The sequence below is a fragment of the Myotis daubentonii genome, chromosome 1 (genome assembly GCF_963259705.1).
Source record: "Myotis daubentonii chromosome 1, mMyoDau2.1, whole genome shotgun sequence".
NCBI lineage: Eukaryota > Metazoa > Chordata > Mammalia > Chiroptera > Vespertilionidae > Myotis > Myotis daubentonii.
This window is the reverse complement of record NC_081840.1, coordinates 172,435,584-172,456,059: the sequence shown is the minus strand read 5'-3', so window position 1 is coordinate 172,456,059 and position 20,476 is coordinate 172,435,584. Positions and strand designations below refer to the sequence as shown.

The window sequence follows — 20,476 nt, the reverse complement described above, 5'->3', positions numbered from 1 at the left end:
TGAATATGAGAACCTGTCAAAAGTGGACTCAGCATGAATTTAGTTTATCTGATAATGACTTCCATCTGTTCTGTCTTGGAATTATCTATTTAAATTACAAATTCATTTTAGAATTCATATCAATATGCACTTGAAACTTTAAATTATAATGTGCATGGAATCTAATGAAGAAAATAAACAAACAAAATAGAAACAGATTCGTAATGCAAAGAACAGACTGACTGCTGTCAGAGGGAAGGTGTGTTGGGAGACTGGTGAAATAGGTGAAGGGATTAAGCAAAAAAAACAACAGCAAGAACTCAGACAGACAATAGTATGATGATTGCCAAAAGAAAGGGGGCTTGGTGGGAGGCAGAAGAGGATAAAGGAGGACAAATGGTGATGGAAGGAGACTTTCCTTTGGGGGGTGAACACACAATATAATATACAGATGAGGTATTATAGAATTGTACACTTAAAATCTATATAATTTTATTTACCAATGTCACCCCAATAAATTATATATATATGTATACACACACACACACACACACACACACACACACATATATATATATATATATAAAATACAATTAAGTGCAGTTAATTCTACCATACATCAAATAAAATTTGCAAATGGTTATATGATCCTTGATAACTTTTATAATCTAATAAATTTTAACATAAATTTAAAGATTAGATCTAAAGTGTTTTACTAAGACATTGGGCATCCATTGTTTTAATTATATAATATGGAGGTATTAAATGGCCATGGTTACAGTTACAATAAAATCAGTAAAATAAGCAAATATTCTGTTCTAAATTTTTTGCAGCATACCTTTAACATTTTATACCTGAAGTTTTCATATTACATATAAATAGCTGGGTTGAGATTATGTTATTTATAGTAATCCTGCTGGGCAAAATTTGCATATTGATGATACCAATTGAAAGTTGGCTAATAATTACGAAAAACTGGAAAATTCTATTTACTGTTGCCTATAGTAAATATATTCTTAGTTGTGTAGGGCAATAGGAGCATCACTTTAAAATGCATTCCAAAAGAGATAATGAAAGGTGCAATGCAGTTTTGCAGAAATTTACTTTTATCGTCTTGGATAGTGGCAGATCCATCACACAGAGCACTGAAGATAAGCAGTTGCCAGATGGATATATCAGAATATAATCAACAGCCTAATAGCAATAATTGTGAAGCTAGAGGTAATTTTAATATTCTGAGTAACTGTTGATGTCAGAGTCTCAGCTATGCAAATTATGTTTTCTCAAGTTTTTGCATGATATTATCAGTAGCCAGCTATGTCTATACCTAGACAAGAACTTTTCTCAGGTAATCGCTCTTACTCTATAAATCTGATGGGAAACCCTTATGTCAGGAGATGTGACAGGCACTGGAGATGTTGGCTAAACCTGTTACATTAGAATTTTATTGCATGTATTTCTTAAGAATAAATGTTTAACAAAAAAGACTTTGGCAGCAGTATTTGAGTCTGAAAAATTTTTAAACGTTGAGCAGAATTGCCCAACATAATTAAGGGTAGAGGAATTAAGCTCACTTTTCTCCCTTAAGTGTTTTTGCTAGGGAATAGAACCTTTGGCAACAGAGCCAGTAGAAAAATGGAGCCATGCCAATTGCTACACCACGTTAAAGAGAATCTGGTCACAGTTTCTAATACTACTGCCTACAGGAATAAAGCCTACAGTGGTTGTCTTGTTAACATAGCTGTTTCCTTCTCTTTCTTGCTCTTTCCTATGGGATTTAGTCATTTGGTGATACTAGTTCTGCTGTTATTGTTTCTTACTATTTTTGTTACTTTCTTGAATGTGGTGAGTCATTCAGAAAATGAACAAACATTTATTGAGGTCCTACTATGTATAAAACCTACATGAAGGTACTAGGGCATAAATATTTTATTCTGACTATAAAAAGCTACAGAAAATTATAATGCTGGTTGTATGTGAACTTGGCCTGGAAAAGTGCAAAGCAAAAGTACAAAGACAGGTTTGAAGAAAGAGAAGTCTCATGAGATTTGAGCTGAGAAAGAAGAGCCCAAGCCCCAGGCTAGGTCATAAGGATCTAGAAATTATAAATATTCAGTCTTGATAAGGAAGAAGTTGTTTGGTGTGAAGGATATTATTTGCTAGGACTACCTTCCACAGGCAGGAGGTACAGCAAGCAAGCAAGAGTTGTATTTTACTCTCTTTTGGCTGCTGTGGCAAAATACCATAAACTAGGAAGCTTATAAACAACTAGAGGCCCAGTGCATAAATTCATGCACCAGTGCACAGTCGGGGCCCGGGAGGGATGCGGGAGATTGGCCAGCTGAGGAGGGACTGCGGGAGGGCTCCAAGGCATGCCTGGCCTGTCTCACTCAGTCCCGATCGGCCAGATCCCAGCAGCAAGCTAACCTACCAGTCAAAGCATCTGCCCACTGGTGGTCAGTACACATCATAGCAACAGGTTGACCAGTCGACTGTCTGTGCCCTGGTGGTCAGTGCACATCATAGTGAGCGGTTGAGTGGTCTTAGCATATCATTAGCAACCCTTTGACTGGTTGAATGGACAATTGGACACTTAGCATATTAGGTTTCTATTATAAAGGATAGGATAGGAGTTTATTTCTCACTCTTCTGGAGGCTGGAAAGTCCAAGATCAATACATTGGCAGGTTCAGCGTCTGGTGAGGGCCCACTTCCTAAAAAGCCATTTTTGTTCGTTTGTTTGTTTTTTCACTGTAACCTAATATGGTAGTAGGGGTCAGGGAACATTCTGGGTCCTCTTTTATAAAGGCACTAACCATATTCATGAGGGTTCTGGCCTCATGACCTAATCACACCCAAAAGGCCTCACCCCCTAATTCTGTCACCTTGATGTGCTAGGATGTCAACATATGAAGTTTGTGGGGACAAAAATATTCAGACCATAGCAAGTTAAGCAAATAATAAGATGCAAAATGTAGAAAATTGTGTAATTATTTTCTTTATTTCCCCCCATCAGTTTCTTTTGTGCATTAGATTCCACATTAGTGAGGTCATAAGGTATTTGTCTTTCTCTGTGTGGCTTATTTAGCTTAGCATAATATTCTCCAGGTCCATCCATGCTGTCGCAAAGGGCAAGAGTACCTTCTTGATTAGAGCCGGATAGTATTCCATTGTATAAATGTACCACAGCTTTTTTTTGCCACTCATCTACTGATGGGCATTTGGCCTATTTACAGATCTTGGCTTATAATTCTTCTTGAGCTCCATTTCCACAGAATGAGTTCTGCACCTTATTTGAAAATTTTCAATTCCTAGGTTATCAAATGCTACTAATCAAGGGCAAAGTATTTGAAATCTGAGTAATTGTTATATTGCTGCTAATATTATTGATTGTCTACATCTGTACTTGCCCCAATAGGAAAAAAACCCCTATATTAATATTAAAATAATATGAATACATAGTAAAAGATTCATACTTTTATGTTTATCGAATTGTTATATCTTAAAAAGTTGCAGTTAGTGTATTCATTTCATATTGCTGCTGTAACAAATTGCCACAAACTTGATGGCTTAAAACAATTCACATAATAGTATCTTATAATTGTGACAAAATGGAGTTTCTCTGGACTAAAGTGTTGGCAGAGCTAAGTTGTTTTTTATTCTGAAGACTCACAAGCATGTCAAACTTATCCTAGCCGCATGCTTGCTAGGGGATAAGCCAATTAACTATGTGTTTTCTTTAGCATTCAGGGGTTTCCAGCATTACTTCCTTCCATCTTCAAAACCAGCAAAGGCTGGATCAGTCTGGTGCCCCTGGGAGGTGACCTGGGCGAAGTCCAGGAATATGATGCATTGGACAAGCTGGCATCCTTGTTGTATTCTAGAAATGACAAACTTGACAGGAAGGTTAAAAGGCATAATTCAAAGGTGAGGAGACTTGTAACAACTAAAGGTCTGGTAGAGGTAAAAACCCGTGTGATAAAAGGAAAGATAAACTTACATTGTCTCCAATGGGAGGAGTGGCTTTCCTGGAGGCAGGTGTATCCTACCTATCTGAAGCCCCTTTTCCCACTAAATCTAAATTAAGTGAAAGGAGATACAGTGGGGCCTTGACTTACGAGTGTCCTGACTAATGAGTTTTTTGAGATACCAGCTGTCTCTCAGCCAATTTTTTGCATCGAGTTGACAGAGTAATTTGAGTTAAGGAGCTCCTTAATGAGCTCGGTCTCGGAACGAATTAAACTCGTAAGCCAAGGCCCCACTGTATTCTAAGATTTTCCCCATGAGAAACTGTGGAACTTTTCTGTCTGAACTGTTTGGCCAGAAAAGGGAAAGCAGTTTCCAGTGAAGCTGATAGATTGTCCATGTTTCATTGTCTCAACCATAAGTCCAAACCCTTGAGTCTCATTTCAGAAGAAGTTCATGCAAATGGCTTCTATAGTGAGGCCTATATTGTGTGAGCAATCGATCATGTAAACAAGAATATAGGCATACATTTTATGAAAACAGAAGCAGGAAAACACAAAGGTTAATGCACACAGCAAATCATAAACCAATTGTGAAGATTTCCATATGCAACTCTTCGGCTGGAATGAAAGCAAGTGGTGACAATCCCACAGATTGTCTGCAGTTAGAACATTTATGGTGTGTTTAGGTGCAGAGGTCTGTATGGCATGCACAGATACAGTCTTAAAACAAAATTTTGAAGACAGTTAATTGGACTGGAGTCCAATACCCACAATTGGTATGGTGATTTTCATTGAAACACACTTTATTTTTTCCCCCTAAGATTACCCTCATGTTCAAAGAGACTGTATTAAGTCCAATTTTAGTATGGCTTGATTATTTGCATAAACACAAGAGTAGCAATTGATCAAATTGATCAAATTGGCCTTGCTGAAATCCCATTCACAAGGAATCTTTGGATTAAGCTTTAGTGAGCAGTCAGCCCCTCAGAGTGGAAATGGGCAATAGTGGAAGCTGAACAAATTTTCTGTAGCTTATTCTATTTTTTCCCTACAACTCTAAGCATAGCTGGGCCAATGGTAAGGTAAAAATTATTTGTTATGAGAATAACTTGGTGCTAGGAAATTTAGTATTTAATAGCCCTTGTTTGTCATGATCTTATCTTGCGTTCTGAAAATTTGGTGTCTGCTTCAGCTGGTATTTATTTGATAAACAGAGTCTAAGACACAAGGTCATTTCCAGCCAATTGCCTGTTTGGATATATAAATGTTTCCTTTTTCTGAGATTCCCATAGCCAAATGCTGCAAGTTTTAGATACAGACTGATTTTTTCAAATTGAAAATTCACAAAGCTGCCAGCTTCTTTAGAGTATCAGTCCTCAATACACACAATTATTGTCTCATTTTACAAATAAGGAAATTAAAGCTAAAACCATGAAGAACCTGACTAGAGGTCACAGTGCTGGTAAATGGCTCAGCTGGAATTTCAACTCAGATCTTTAAAATTCTAAAGACTTAACTACTGTACTTCAGGAAGTCTACAGTATTTTTTATTTCAAACATGATTCTAACTATTCATTACTTTTATATAACTAAAGAGGGATGCAAAATGAACCAAAGGTAAAGATCAAGATAAGAGGAGAGAAAACTAGAGGTGAAAGGGAAGGGGAATAAAAGAGAAAAGATATAAGAAATCAACCCTCCATTCTTTCAGTTTGGCATCTATTGCTATAATAATGCTACTAAGGTTATGTATTTTCTTAGTGGTAGATCTAATAATTTTGAGCCACCTTTGCAATCCTGGAATGAAAGCCACCTGTAATATTGGACAGTTTTCATAGATGCAGAGAATATAATTTGTTTTCCCTAGTTTAAACAAACAGAATTTTAGTATGGGGTATTTGGTTATATACAAAATTTCTTGGAAGGTCAGAAAACCATGCTTGGATATGTAGAGGCAAATGCAGGAGAGATTCCTGTCTAGAAGTGATAGGCTATGGTGCCAAACTGAGAACAAGAGAGGGAAAAGGGATGGACCTATGGGTTGCCCCATGGAGCCTGCTGCTTGGTTGTTTGGTCACCCCTCACTAACCTCCCTGCCAGCCAGGTCGCCCCACGCAGCCTGTTCGGTTGTCCATTTGGTTGCAATGGTCGCTTAGGCTTTTATATAAATAGATTTTCAAAAATTAATGGTAGTCAAGATATTAAATAGATGCTAAAGTATTTGAAATTTTCTTATTGGATTATTGAGTAATGAGATTGTATTTTCAATTGTTTGTGATTGTTAGCATATTTAAGTAATATACTAGAGGCCCAGTGCATGAAATCTGTGCACTCCAGGGGGAGGGTCCCTCAGCCCAGCCTGAGCCCTTTTGCAGTCCAGAAGCCTTCTAGGGATGTCCAACTGACAGCTTAGGCCCATTCCCTGGGGGGAGTGGGCCTAAGCTGTCAGTAGGATATCCTTAATGCTGCCGCAGAGGTGGGAGAGGCTCCCACCACTGCCGCTGTGCTCACCAGCCGTGAGCCCAGTCTGGCTGAGTGGCACTCCCCCTGTGGGAACGCACTGAGCACCAGGGGGCAGCTCCTACATTGATTGTCTGTCCCCTGGTGGTCAGTGCATGTCATAGGGACAGGTCATTTCACCTTTGGGCCAAAACCAGCTCTCTGATATCCCCCGAGGGGTCCTGAATTGCAAGAGAGCACAGGCCAGGCCGAGGGACCCCACTGGTGCATGATCAGGGCCAGGGAGGGACGCTGGAGGTTGGCCAGCAGAGGAAGGACTGTGAGAGGGCTCCATGGCATGTCTGTCCTGTCTCACTCAGTCCCAATTGGCCGGACCCCACCAGCAAGCTAACATACTGGTTGGAGCAAATACCCCCTGGTGGTCAGTGCATGTCATAGCGAGCAGTTGATTGGCCTTAGCATATTATTAGCATATTATGCCTTGATTGGTTGAACTGATGGCTGGACGACTGGACACTTAGCATATTAGGCTTTTATTATATAGGATTCAATTTGAGTAATCTGGTTTTTTTTGTGTGTTTTTTTTAAATATATTTTTTGTTAACTTCAGAGAGGAATGGAGAGGGAGAGAGAGACAGAAACATTAATGATGAGAGAGAATAATTGATCGGCTGCCTTCTGCACATCCCATACTGGGGACTGAGCCTTCAACCCGGGCATGTGCCCTGACCAGGAATTGAACCATGACCTCCTGGTCCATAGGTTGAAGCTCAACTGCTGAGCCAAGCCAGCCAGGTGAGTAATCTGTTTTTTAAGTTAAGGTTTCTGTCTTTTATTGTCATAGAATTCATTCTGAGCTAAGTGTACCTCTTTCTGAATAACAAAGCATTATTTTATGTTTATGTTTATATTTTAGCATTTAGTAATAAGAGAAAGATACCCAGGATTTTTTTATTTTAAAAGTATAAGACAAAATTTGTTTTTAGACAACATTATAAATTATAAGAACATTCAATATTCTAATATGGACCATATTCCAAATGTTTGCTCAGAAGTTATCTGTGTAGAATGTGCTCCTGCTAAACCACAGAACCTCATTAAACCTATCCTATCTAACAAAAGACAAACATTGTAATTGACTGTACCTTTGCTACGCCTCCCATTGGCTAATCAGAGCAATATGCAAATTAACTGCCAACAAAGATGGCAGCTAATTTGCATACTGCAGGCAAGGCGGGCCAGCACGAGCTGCCATCTGCCCCCATGTGCTGCCTAAGCCACGGCCCCAGCCAGGAACCCCATGTGCGGCCCTGGGTGGCGGGACCTTGCCGCAGCCATCGTGATTGGAAGCCGGGCCGCAGGCAAGGCAGCACCCCAGCACCCAGGAGCCGCCTTGCCTGCGGCCCTGTGATCCTGATCTTGATGGGAAAGCCAGGCCGCAGGCAAGGCGGCCTCCTGGAACCAAGGAGCCAGTCTATGAGGTCTGCAGGTGAAGCAGCGATCAAGCTATGAGGGGGAGGGTGGGGGGCGGAAGGAGCCACAGGAGCAGCTCTGGCTGGAGACTGAAGACTCCCGCCCGAGCGAGGAGCTAAGACTGAAGTCTCCAGCCGCAGTGAAGACTGTGTCCAGAGCGAAGATGGAAGGCGGTGGCCAGAGTGAAGGTTTGGGTCCCGGGTGCCAGAGGAAAACTGGTGCTGGCAGCCAGGGGAAAGAAGGCCTATTGCACAAATCCGTGCAATGGGCCTCTAGTGATTTATATAAAAAGTAACTATAGTATAACTTTAATTTCTATGGGTTAGACAGATTTTAAGGTGTTTCACTTATATTTTTCTTAGGAAAAACTCCATTTTTGGAGTTTTTAATCCCATTTTCCATAAAAAAACTGAAACTAGTGTCTTTAATATTTCCAATATACCTTTAATAATTGACAAATTAAAACTTATTTCAAAACCTAGGCTTTAAACTACCATCCTATACTATAGATTGTATTTTGATCTATACTAATTGTCTAATTCAATGTCAGCTGCATTAATTGAATGAAGATAGGGAGTAGATCACAGCATCTCTTACAATCACTCAAATGATATATTGACTAGATAATTCAGTACCACAGAAGAGCATATTATCATGATTTCTATTAACATAAACAAGTAACAGTCAATTTGAAATACATATCTGAATTTCTTATATAACATCCTAGTTGCTATAATTATTGCATATGTTTTTTTCCATTTCTTATCATACAATCCACCTCTATGTATTTCACTATTGTGCTCTCTCCACCATTTACCATCCCATCCAGCACTGTATTTTACATAATAGTCACTAAATACATGTTAAATTTGGATTAAACTGGCAAACCTATTGGCTTGATTTCATTAGCACCTTATCTGGCAGATGCTAAAAAGCTGGAGAAGTCTTGTCTCTTGTGTTGTCAGCACTTCTGAAGATGCTTTAAAAACAAGAAAAATGAACACATTCTGTTTAGTACTGTATTCTTACATAAATAGCCAAATTGCCTACTTAAATTAGAAAGAAAATCCAACTGAAGTTGCAACAGAATTTAAAGAACTATTAGTGATGCAAACACTGTTGACTGTGATTTGTCCTAAATGAAATAAACAAAATCTTGAATCTCCTAAAGTGATTTATGAAGGGCTACCAGTTCCCTTAATGAAGGTAAACACTGGGGAAAAAAAAATCCAACAATACTTTCTTCTTTGGCTAATTACATGCTGTGTGGAACTTATATTTTTAAAATATATTTCCCATTTTACTGAGAATGTTTTTATCTTACCTAAAAATCAAGCTTTTAAAATATAGAAGAAAATGTTAATATGAGATTATTTACTTTCTGTCCAAATGCCAAATACCATCACAATGATTTGTAGAACTTTGCAGTGATTTCATTAACTAATATTTGTCTCTATATTCAACTCCTGTACACAGAAATACAAACAAATTTTCAACATTTTTTAGGGATGATTCTTAAAGAATAACATGCATCAAAGTAATTAAGTTTTTAAATTGAAGTTAATTAGTATGGTCTCTTTTAGTATTAAGTTTCTGAGCAACTTAAGTAGATTTGTTTTATGACATTATGTAATATGTCTAATAAATACTGACAGCTTTATGTCATGTGCCAAAGGTTTCTTAGGAGAATTTGAAAAGGTTAAAATTATGTTCTCAGTTCTCATGTCAAATTTTGAATTGCTAGGGGACAAGAACCAGCTATCATATACATATATCTATTTTTATCCTCCAAAATACCTAGCAACGTGCTTTGCATATTTTACATTTTTATTAAGTAATTATTGAATAAAAGTAATTCTTAAGTTTTACTAAGTACTTCTTGAAAATATAGCAGAACATTAGGTTAAAAGGATGAAATAAGTAACGGAGGACACATGCATATTTTTTCACTTATATGAATATATTATTTAAACTAAAAATAAATTTATAAAGACTCATTTAAACCAAGATTAAAACTTTAAGTAATTTGAGGATAACCTTTTTTCCCCTCTTATTAAAAAAATTCCTTTATAAAATTTATTTTTGTACCAGTTCCTGTGAAAGTGCTAAAATGTAGATGTAGATCTTGTTTGCTAAGAGATTAAAATCAAAGGACTTACATGCAAGCATATAGGCCTAACCAATGGACACAGACAACAGGGGGTGAGGGCGTGAGTGGGGGGATGGGGAGTAATGTGGGGATAAGGACACATATGTTATAATTTAATCAATAAAGAAATTTTTAAAAAATCAAGAGGATGTAAGCTACAACATATGGAATATAGTCAATAATATTGTGATAACTATGTGATCACTTCCTAAGTTATATAAATGTCTAGTCACTAAGTTATACACCTGAAACTAATATACAGGGTAGGGCAAAAGTAGGTTTACAGTGGTTCCTATGAAAAATAATACAATAATTAATAATAATACAAGAATAAACTCTGTTTTTCACAACTATAATCTACTTTTGCCCCACATATTGGATGTCAACTATAATTGAAAAATAAGAAAAATTAAAAAAATTATTCTGTTAAATAAAAATAAATAAGTAAATAAAATCAGTGTGTTAAATATGAAAACAACACAAAAATACTTCAATACTAAGAATGCAAATTGAGCGAATTTCAAGTCTCCTGGTGATGGTTAAAAAGGACAACTGGAGGGAGAGGAATCTTAATGATATTTTAGACCATTGTATCTGCATTTCCCCCAACTTGTCATGACTTCTTACGGTGGTACCATTTCACATACTCTCTCCAGTCCCTTTTCTCTTAAATCCTCTGTCTCCTCTATTGGAACAACTGTGCCTCCTCCCAAACCATCCGTCTGACCAAAGCTTAGTCATCCTTAAAGTAAAAGATCCATATTCAAATTCTCTTAACTATATTTCCAGACACCAACACTGCCTCCCAATTAGTGGACAGTATCTTTCTTTTGCGCTTGTCTTCTGCACCCCTCAAAATAAGCTCAATTATATTGCCTATGACAGGGCAAAGGAATAATTGCTTATCCATTTCTCCATTGTACTATAATTGATCTGATGGTAAGTATGATGTCTTATTTATCTCAGAATCAGCTGTACACAATGCATTGTGTATAGTGCCCAATCAATAATAAACATCCAATCAATCTCACTGAATAGGAATGATAATGAGAAAATTGCATCGTTTTCTCAGGATGTTGGAGAATAGGTAAAACTCAAGCCACTTCAGTAAGTAGAAGTTTATGTTATAAATAAAAGGGAATTAGGAGGAAAAGAACAAGTTTCAAAAGCAAAATAGTAAGAATCAGTGGTATGCTGGAAAGTGATAATAAGCTCTTTAAAATTAAAACACACACACCACCACAACCACCACCACCAAACTGATTTATAGCATTCGCCAATTTATTTGGTGTCATTGCTCCACCACACAGGCCAGTTTCAAACTATCAAGTCAAGTTACTGACCTCAGAGTTCGAGAAAGATGAACACAATGGGCTCTTGCAAACTCATGCAGGCAAATCCAGCAGAGAACCCATGATGAACTAGAAAACCAGTCATCCTCTCTAGTATATCACTGTGGTTCTCAGGGTCTGATGCTCAACAGCCAGCATATTAGGGCGCCATGCTCCTGACTTCCTTCAGTGTTACCGTTATCATTCCTTTGTCCTTTGCTATTGACTAACTTCTCCCAATTCTCTTTTGTTTCTCCCTGCTAACTTCTGCTGGGTTGACTTCTATTGTCACATCATTCCTACCACGTCATGTCTTCTATTCATTGATGTTTCCATTCTTCTCTGCTACCTAATTCTGCTGTCTACTTCCCACATACGTTTGGGGCAGTTGATATTCAGACTTGTTGAGAGAAATTTTTATTGATTTGGCAAGTTGCTATCTAGTAGAAAATGCCAAAGTTAGTCCCCTCATTAAGAGTTTCCTCTTATGCTTCTGCCAAGAAAGCTTTGGGGCCAAGATACTTCCACCCATCCCATTACTCCATTGTAGCTAGCATCACAGAATCACCTGATTTGATAAAACAAAACCTATAAATAAGAAACCTCTTAGAAACAGCTATGGGACTGGCAAATTCTCTGATGTTATGCTATAGATGTATTGCCTTTTCTGTGAGAGATGGCCATGAATAAGCTACATTTTTTATGGACAGTGAAGAACATGTGCCACAATTTATAAAACTCTTTGATGGTAATATTTTGACAAAATAACATTTTGATATATAAAGATATATGACACAGAATCACAGAATATATATACTAATGTATATATACATATATATGTATACATGTGTACATATATGTGCACACACACACACATATATGCATACTAGTACATATACTAAAAATACTGTTGATATAATCTGATTGCACAAAATAATTCGAATTTTCCTGTAAACTTCATCTCATGGCCATGCATTGCAATTGCTTTTTCTTCAACTGTCCGGATACTACCTTTAGATATAAGTCAAGTAGAAGACCTGAATTCATAGATGTCTAAAACAACTTGAAAAAGCACAACTATAAGATTTGCATAAGCATTGTTAAAGCTGTTAAATAATAAGCCTTTATACATTTATATTCTAAAAATATATATATACATTTGGAAATGCTTTATACATTTAGAATGTATATTTAGAAATATTATGTATTAAATGTATATATATATACATAAATATGTATTAAATGTCTGAATACACACACACACATATGAATAGAAAAGTTGTATCTGTACAGACAAAACAAAATTAATTATTTTCAACAATCTCTCCACACCATCACCACATATATACCACAAGTGTGTATTAGTAAAAAAGCAATGATAATTACATCAAGAACAAATTTATTAACTTTACAAAACATTAGAAGCTTTATTTAAACAAAGGTATTCTCATATGGTTAAAATACTAGTAGCTGTATAAAACTACTTAAATGTCATAATGTGACTTTTCTTTAAAATTGTTGTTTTAATATTTTAAAAGATTATAATAAATATTTTACTAAGAAGTTTTATGAATATGAATATCTTTTAGTTTTACCATGAAGAATATGTGCCAAGTTAAAAGTCTCTTAAGCAATAATTATTGGCTATTTTGAATGAGACATGCATGTTATATCCTGAGTAAATGAATATATGAAGTAATAGATGATATTTTGGGTGAAAATGTGACTATAATTTTCACCCATAAATTATTATCATATTCACTTATAATATGAATGCTAACTGTACATAATTTTTTAACATTTGAATTAATGTTGCTGTTAATAATATCTTACCATTAATATCTAGTAGGAAGGGGAAAAACATCTAGGCAACCAAGCCTCCTGCTTGCTCCAGGTCCATGGCTGCTGGCCGCCATCTTGGTTGGGTTAATTTGCATATAGTCACTCTGATGGACTGGTGGGCATGACTTAGGGCATGGTGAAGGTATGGTCAATTAGCATCTTTGTTTTTTATTGGTGTAGATTGAACTAGTTCTACAAAGATAGCCTCAGCCTCCTTAAATCTTGTTGTTCCAACTGCCATCTGCTCTCCAGCAATTTATTTTGACAAAAATGTGATAGGTATGGTCATTTCACTGCAATTCCATTCTCTCACAGTGGGTTACCTATGTTTCATTGTTGCTTTCACTGGGACTTAGGTCCACTTGTTAGGTACTTTAAGTTATGGCAGTCAAATGGGAAGTGAGTGGTAAGGCAGAATATTAACCAACATGGCTGGGAGTACCCATTTGTTATGCATGCTTTGCACAGCCCCCATGGTTAATAGGAGCAAGCAAGGTCAACACATGCACTCAAGGACCATATTATAATTATTTATTTATTTTTAAATATCTGTATTGATTTTTAGAGAGAGAGAAAGGGAGAGGGACACACAGAGAGAAACATTGAAGTGAGAGCAGAACATTGATTGGCTGCCTCCTGGATGCCCCCTACCAGGGGAGTCCCACCCGCAACCCAGGCACATGCCCTGACTGGGAATTGGTGCACAAGACAATGCCCAACCAACTTAGCAACACTGGCCAGGGTCACAATTATTTTTAATGTTATTTAGATTGAATTCTGCTCTCACATTGATGTTTCTCTCTCTCTGTCCAAGTACTCATCCTTTAATGACAGTAGGAGTGATAACTTCAATTATTTATGAATTGTCCCATTGCAAAGTTTTGCAAATGTCCTAAGATTTTTACAAATTTTGTGGCTGTTGAAAAGTCCAATCAGTTCACACAGCACCATATCAGACATGCCTTTTCCCAGTGCACCATTTAAGTCCCATGGCTTTGCCCATGTCATCTCATACTTGAGGTACAGGCTCCTTGGGAGAGATTGGAAAGTCCTCTACGCAGGATATAGCCCTTTAAGTCAAAAGTAAACAAGACAGCCTTTTTCCGCTGCCTCTGCCGTCTCCACAGTGATGCCAGGAACAACTAAGTCTCTCCTGTTCATGGGACCAATATAGTTCCCCTTCTAATGGAAGAATCTCCCTTCACCTCTTAAGTATTTCTCAAAGGTTTTCTCACTTTCCTTTTACTTTTCAGTATCATCAGCATTATCCTTCCAAGATCTTATAAAGTCATAGAATTTTATAAAGAGTTTCTTTTTTACATTGATTATCCTTTAAATTAAACCTAAGTCCTTGCTTAAAATGAGAGTAAGATAAAAAAAAAATATGTGAGGGGAAAAGCAGACATTACAATATTTCACAATTATCCTGGCTCACCAGATCATATGCTCTGTTCTCTTATCATTTGCTTCCCTTAACTCCTGATTCTTATTCTTTTTTTTTTTCAGAGTATCTATTATACTTGTAGGACTTGTATGAAGTCTGACCTTCCAGGTAGATTATAATAATCAATGAGGACAGGCTTGAACTTAATATATATTTACTTATGGACATTTCAATTGAAAATGTCTCCAAACAATGTGCATGTCTTTTTTCTTTGTTTTTTTTAGCAGGATTAACTTTGACCAATCCTATATTATAAAACTCTACTATGCAAATCGACCTAACATCAGAATGACTGGTCACTATGACAAGCACTGACCACCAGGGGGCAGACGCTCAATGCAGGAGCTGCCCCCTGGTGGTCAGTATGCTCCCCCTGTGGGAGTGCTGCTCAGCCAGAAGCTGGGCTCGCTGCTCCTTAGCACTGCCTCAGAGGCGGGAGAGACTCCCCCCACTCCCGCTGCACTCACAAGCCGGTTTACAGCTGGTGAGCGCAATGGCAATGGCAGGAGCCTCTCCCCCTCCACTACAGGCGGCGCCTCTCCCCCTCCACTGCAGGTGGAGCCTCTCCCCTCCACTGCAGGCGGGAGGTAAGGAGCAAGGGGCCCAGGCTGTGAGAGCCCCTACTGCGAGAGGGATGTTTGACTTCTGGCTTAGGCATTCAGACATCCTTCGAGAGGTCCTGGACTGCAAGAGGGCGCAGGCCAGGCTGAGGTACCCTCCTCTTGAGTGCATGAATTTCATGCACTGGGCCTCTAGTAGAATATGAATAAACTATAATCCAGGACACTGTTCATCTGTTATGTAGAAGAATCAATACTTGGTCTTTAAGTATAAACTAATAAAGCTGTATTTATGGACACACTGAAAATACTGATTAATTTTAATTTTTCCCAGGTGTCTTATGCCTACAGAAAAATCAATTGTCACCTAATGATGGTGGTGACTAAGGTATGGGCTGCATTGAGCATAATGGAAAGCCTTTCTTAAACAGAAAGCAGAGTATCAAGGCCATAATACTTTCTCTGTAAGAATTGAAGTATTTATTAAAACAACGTAAAGCATTTTGAAAATATTAATTCTTATATTAACTTTTACAACTTAATCTATTATTCAGTCATTTAAAAGAATGATGAAAATTTTTTTCATTTAAATTATGCCAAGTTTTGGAAACTATTTTTTTTCCAATTAGATAATTAGTTCAAAATTCCTAACCTGTGATTTTCTAAAAAGTCACTTATAACTTGGATATTAGTAGCAATTTATGTTCTCTTTTCTTCTGGCCTGTGCCACTTCCAAGCACTTTAATGATGGTATTGTACTGTTAACTAATATATATTTCTCACTGCCTAATACACTAGACAATTATTTTGTAAATATTGAGAATTAGTGCCTAATAATGACATTGTTCAAGGTATGCTATCACCGTTAATATTTATAACTATAAATCTTGCATTATTTGACATCTTGTTTTTTACACACTCATGAAAGAATTCAGGTTTCCTTTTAATTGGGACTTGTTTCTTAGCAAGTCACTAACTCAATGAACTATCTCCTATGTTATTAGAGGTGTCCCTGTATCAAACCTGAATTGGTTTAGTATTTAACAATGTGTACAAGAGTTTTGAGGAACAAATTTTTAATAAAAATTGCTTTATCAATAGCCTTTGGTCTCCTTAAAGGATTCAGAATCTCTGCTTAAAATCCTAATACATTTATTAGTAATTCATTTATATGCAGATTGTAAGCAGAGCAGGAGAGAAATTTCTTTCCACCTCCCTAAGGGGCATCCTAATATTCCATTCCTGTAAACATTTTTGACCTATGAAGACCTAATATACAGGTATTTTACTCAAGGCACACTCCAGAATCTTAGCAATTAAGAAATACACCTGATAACTTGCTTAGGCTTGCTCTGCACTCTTTTTTGTTAGGATCTTGGATGCAGAGATTTAAAGGGAACCATCCCCTCTTTCCATTTCTCCCAGTCATACAACTTTCTTTCTTCCTTTTTCTTTCTTTCTTTCTTTCTTTCTTTCTTTCTTTCTTTCTTTCTTTCTTTCTTTCTTTCTTTCTTTCTTTCTTTCTTTCTTTCTTTCTTCTCTCTCTCTCTCTCTCTCTCTCTCTCTCTCTCTCTCTCTCTCTCTCTTTCTTTCTTTCTTTCTTTCTTTCTTTCTTTCTTTCTTTCTTTCTTTCTTTCTTTCTTTCTTTCTTTCTTGATTTACTCCTTGACCGTAACTCCATTTTAGTCAGGGTTGCAAAGTCAATTCATTCTTAGGGAAATTACAGTCTAGTGAGGGGGAAAAACAAACTAAAAGGCTAGATTCTTAGTGGTTAAAATCAATTTTTAAGTAAATACAAAAATTAAACATCTAATTTACACCAAGAGATTCCAGATTTCCCTGAAAGGGTAATATTTATTCTGAATTTCTAAGAATTTGTCAGACTGTGCTAGAATAGGAAAAGGCCTATCTGAGCAGAAAGAAAGATGGTAAAAGTAAGGAGGTGAAGCCATGTAAGAAGTTCATGACTACTATCTGTATGGATTTCTGTGAGGTATGGTGGCTAAAGCTAAACAGGTAGATAGGATCATTGAAGGCACTGGAGGAAGAAAAGGGAATACAGAAATAAAATTTTAATAAACCAAGTCAGAAATTTTTAGAATATAAATTGTTAGAAATTTAGGGATGGGTAGTATGCCAAAAATCTGAACAACAAACCCATCAATCTCAATTAAAATCCTACCCATATTTGAACATAGCAGATTTTTTATCTAATGCAGATCATTTATTTATGAAAATCATTGCTGAAAGTTTTGTTCTCCTAATTTCCTCAGTTCATTTAAAATATTTGTTTTCTCTTTTTGACATTGACAAGTTCTGTTTTATTAATACCTGTGGTAGGGAGAATAATGTGTAAAGTTTTTATTTACAACTCAGATATTCAGGATCTTGCATATTAAGTAATCCCACTTACAACTAATTAGAGAGAAGTAATATACATATATATGTAAATGTACATGTATTTATGCTCTATTTTATTTAAATATGTTACCTATATGCAATATGTTTTATTCAAAGGATATAAAGCAAGTCATAATCAAAATGACCTTGTCACTATGTAATAAGTGCAACTTGATAATAATATTTAAATACACACATACACACATATTTTAAAGGAGTTTAAATATTTATTTTTTCTGGATTTCTTCTCTGTTCACAAATTCTACAGTAACATTTATTTTCTCTTCATTGGTACAGAATTAGCTACAGTGTAAAGATATAAAACATTTATGAGGTCTAAGAAGCCTTAAGTGCTGTGCACTATAGCTCATATGAGATGTGATCTATACTCTAGTTTAGTAAAGCCAAAGCAATTCATCACTACCTTACCACTCAGTTCAACTTAAGATGAATTACCTGTCAAGTGTGATTGTACTGCTTAGCCAGTTGAATGGCATTTATCTGACTAGAGGATGGTATCCAGCCAGTTACCTCACAGATGATCTGTGTATTGTTCAAATTAGGAAAAATGCATATGATAGTCATAGTCTTAGCATCACAATATCAGATCAATGGAGCCTTCTGAACTGATTTCATAGGAGGACTATTAAAATGTATGGTGCTTTTCTGTGTTCCTACAGTTTTTTCTTTGGGATATAATAAGTTAATATGATAAGAATTTAGCAATACATAGTGCAACCATTAACAATTCTAAAAAAGGCAAAATGCAAATTTAGATAGAAAAAACCTTTTTGTTTAGTGCAACGCATCATAATATGATTGTATATGAACTTTTTACTATTTCTTTCCTGATTTAATAATGTCATAGTTTAGTCAGTTCTGCTACTTTAAATATTATCTATGAACCTCTATTCTCCTTTAAGATCAGTTGCATTATAGTTTACTGTTACTAAACCAAACCAAATGATTGTCCTAACTTAGTGAATTCAAAAGGCTACTTTTGCTTTTGTCATTAACTAGATTATTCAGAAAAAAACAGTTTTTACAAAGTTATATGATACTAGAGGCTAGGTGCACAAATTCGTGCATGGGTGGTGTCTGCCTGGCCGGCCCGCCCTGATGGAGGCCCATTGGGCTGGGCCAGTGGGGGGAGGACATGCAGGTGGTTGGCCGGCTGTCCCCACCCCCAACCTAGGTAGGGTGGCTGGTCAGGGGTAGGAGTGGCTGGGGGAGGGGCCAGCAGGCCATTGACCTGCTGACCCTTCCCCTGATCAGGCTGTTGGGGGCCAATCTAGGGCTGTTCCAGTTGCTGTGCTTTTATATATATAGACTAGTGGCCTAGTGCATGAAATTCTTGCACGGGGGAGGTGTCCCTCAGCCTGGCCTGCACCCTCTCCAATCTGGGACCCCTCAGGGGATGTCCGGCAGTTGGACATCCCTTTCGCAATCTGGGACCACTGGCTCCTAACTGCTCATCTGCCTTCTTGCCTGATCGCCCCTAAACACTCTGCCTGCCAGCCTGCTCGTCCCCAACTGCCCCTCCCACCAGCCTTCTCACCCCCAACTGCCTCCTGTTGCCAGCCTGCTTGCCCCCAACTGGCCCCTGCCTCTGGCCTGCTGGCCCAAAACTGCCCCCCCCGCCAGCCTGATCTCCCCCAACTCCCCCCCCACTAGCCTGCTCGCCCCCAACTGCCCCCCCCCCCAGCAGCCTGATCACTCCGAACTGCACTCCCCTCCTGGCTTGATCATTCCTAACTGCCTCTGCCTCAGCCCCACCACAATGGCTTTGTCCAGAAGGACGTCTGGAAGGTCTCTGGGTCTAATTAGCATATTACCCTTTTATTAGTATAGATGTTATATCATTCATATCCTGGACACTTTCCTCGGACACTCTATATCATTCTCCCTTGGGTCACGTGCCCTGAGGAAGGCTTTCATGACGAACCTTGGAAAAGGATGCTTCAGTTCCAATAGATTTGTAGTTGAGAAGGCTGTAGCCCTGGTTTCAACAACCTCAAGAAACTTTAAGTCACACACCCAGCTAAGCCACATCCAGATTCTGACTCACAGAAACTGTGTCAAATGATGAATTTGTTTTCCATTGACTTTGCTACACAGCTATAGGCATATATTTAATACAGCACTTAATAAATGTTTTCTATTAAATATGTGAGTGGAAATTTAAAAAACTGCAATTAAAAAAATTAGGGCATGTAAGGATTACCATTTTTAGACAAGGCCATGAGGTCATAGAGATCAATATCACAAGAATAACATATGTCAAAATTAGTCTTTAAACAAGGTGCTATATCTTAATATTATCCTCAAATATTAGAGAAAAAGCCCAAAGCAAGTTATGTTCCTCATATTAATCATGATTTATTTGTAATCCTTTCCTGAGTGTATTCAGTGGTCACCATTTACCATACCAACCACTGTGTTCCTTTTTCTTCACTCATTCTCTCCTCTTCTACTGCCCTTGTTCTCCAAATTTCTCTCTCTCACTTAATTTTTTATACTCCCACAGCTTTTTTTTTCTCTTTCATATATGCATACACTCACAAAAGCACAACTACTTGCAAGTAGGGAAAAAAAGCATTATTGACATAGTTAAAACTGAGTCAAAATTTCTTGCTCAATAGTTTACTAGAAGTCTTAATTGAAAAAGTCATTTGAATAACAGTGCAAATGGAATCGCCACTTAAGATAGGGAAATAGCTGTTTTGATGCTTTTCATTTGTTTCAAAAATACTAGAAACAAGAGTTTATTTGTTTGTTTTTAATCCATTCAGGACCTTATGATTACTCTGCAAAGAGCATAAAACATATAAATAGAATATCAAATTATAAACACATTCCATTATTCTTAGA

The 20,476-nt window shown here is 37.3% G+C and overlaps 1 protein-coding gene across 4 annotated transcripts in view; it reads left to right on the top strand.

Annotated features, from left to right (window-relative positions):
• Nucleotides 1-20,476, top strand: part of CCSER1 (coiled-coil serine rich protein 1) — a 1,185,560-nt gene that overhangs the window by 523,822 nt on the left and 641,262 nt on the right. The window lies entirely within an intron of this gene.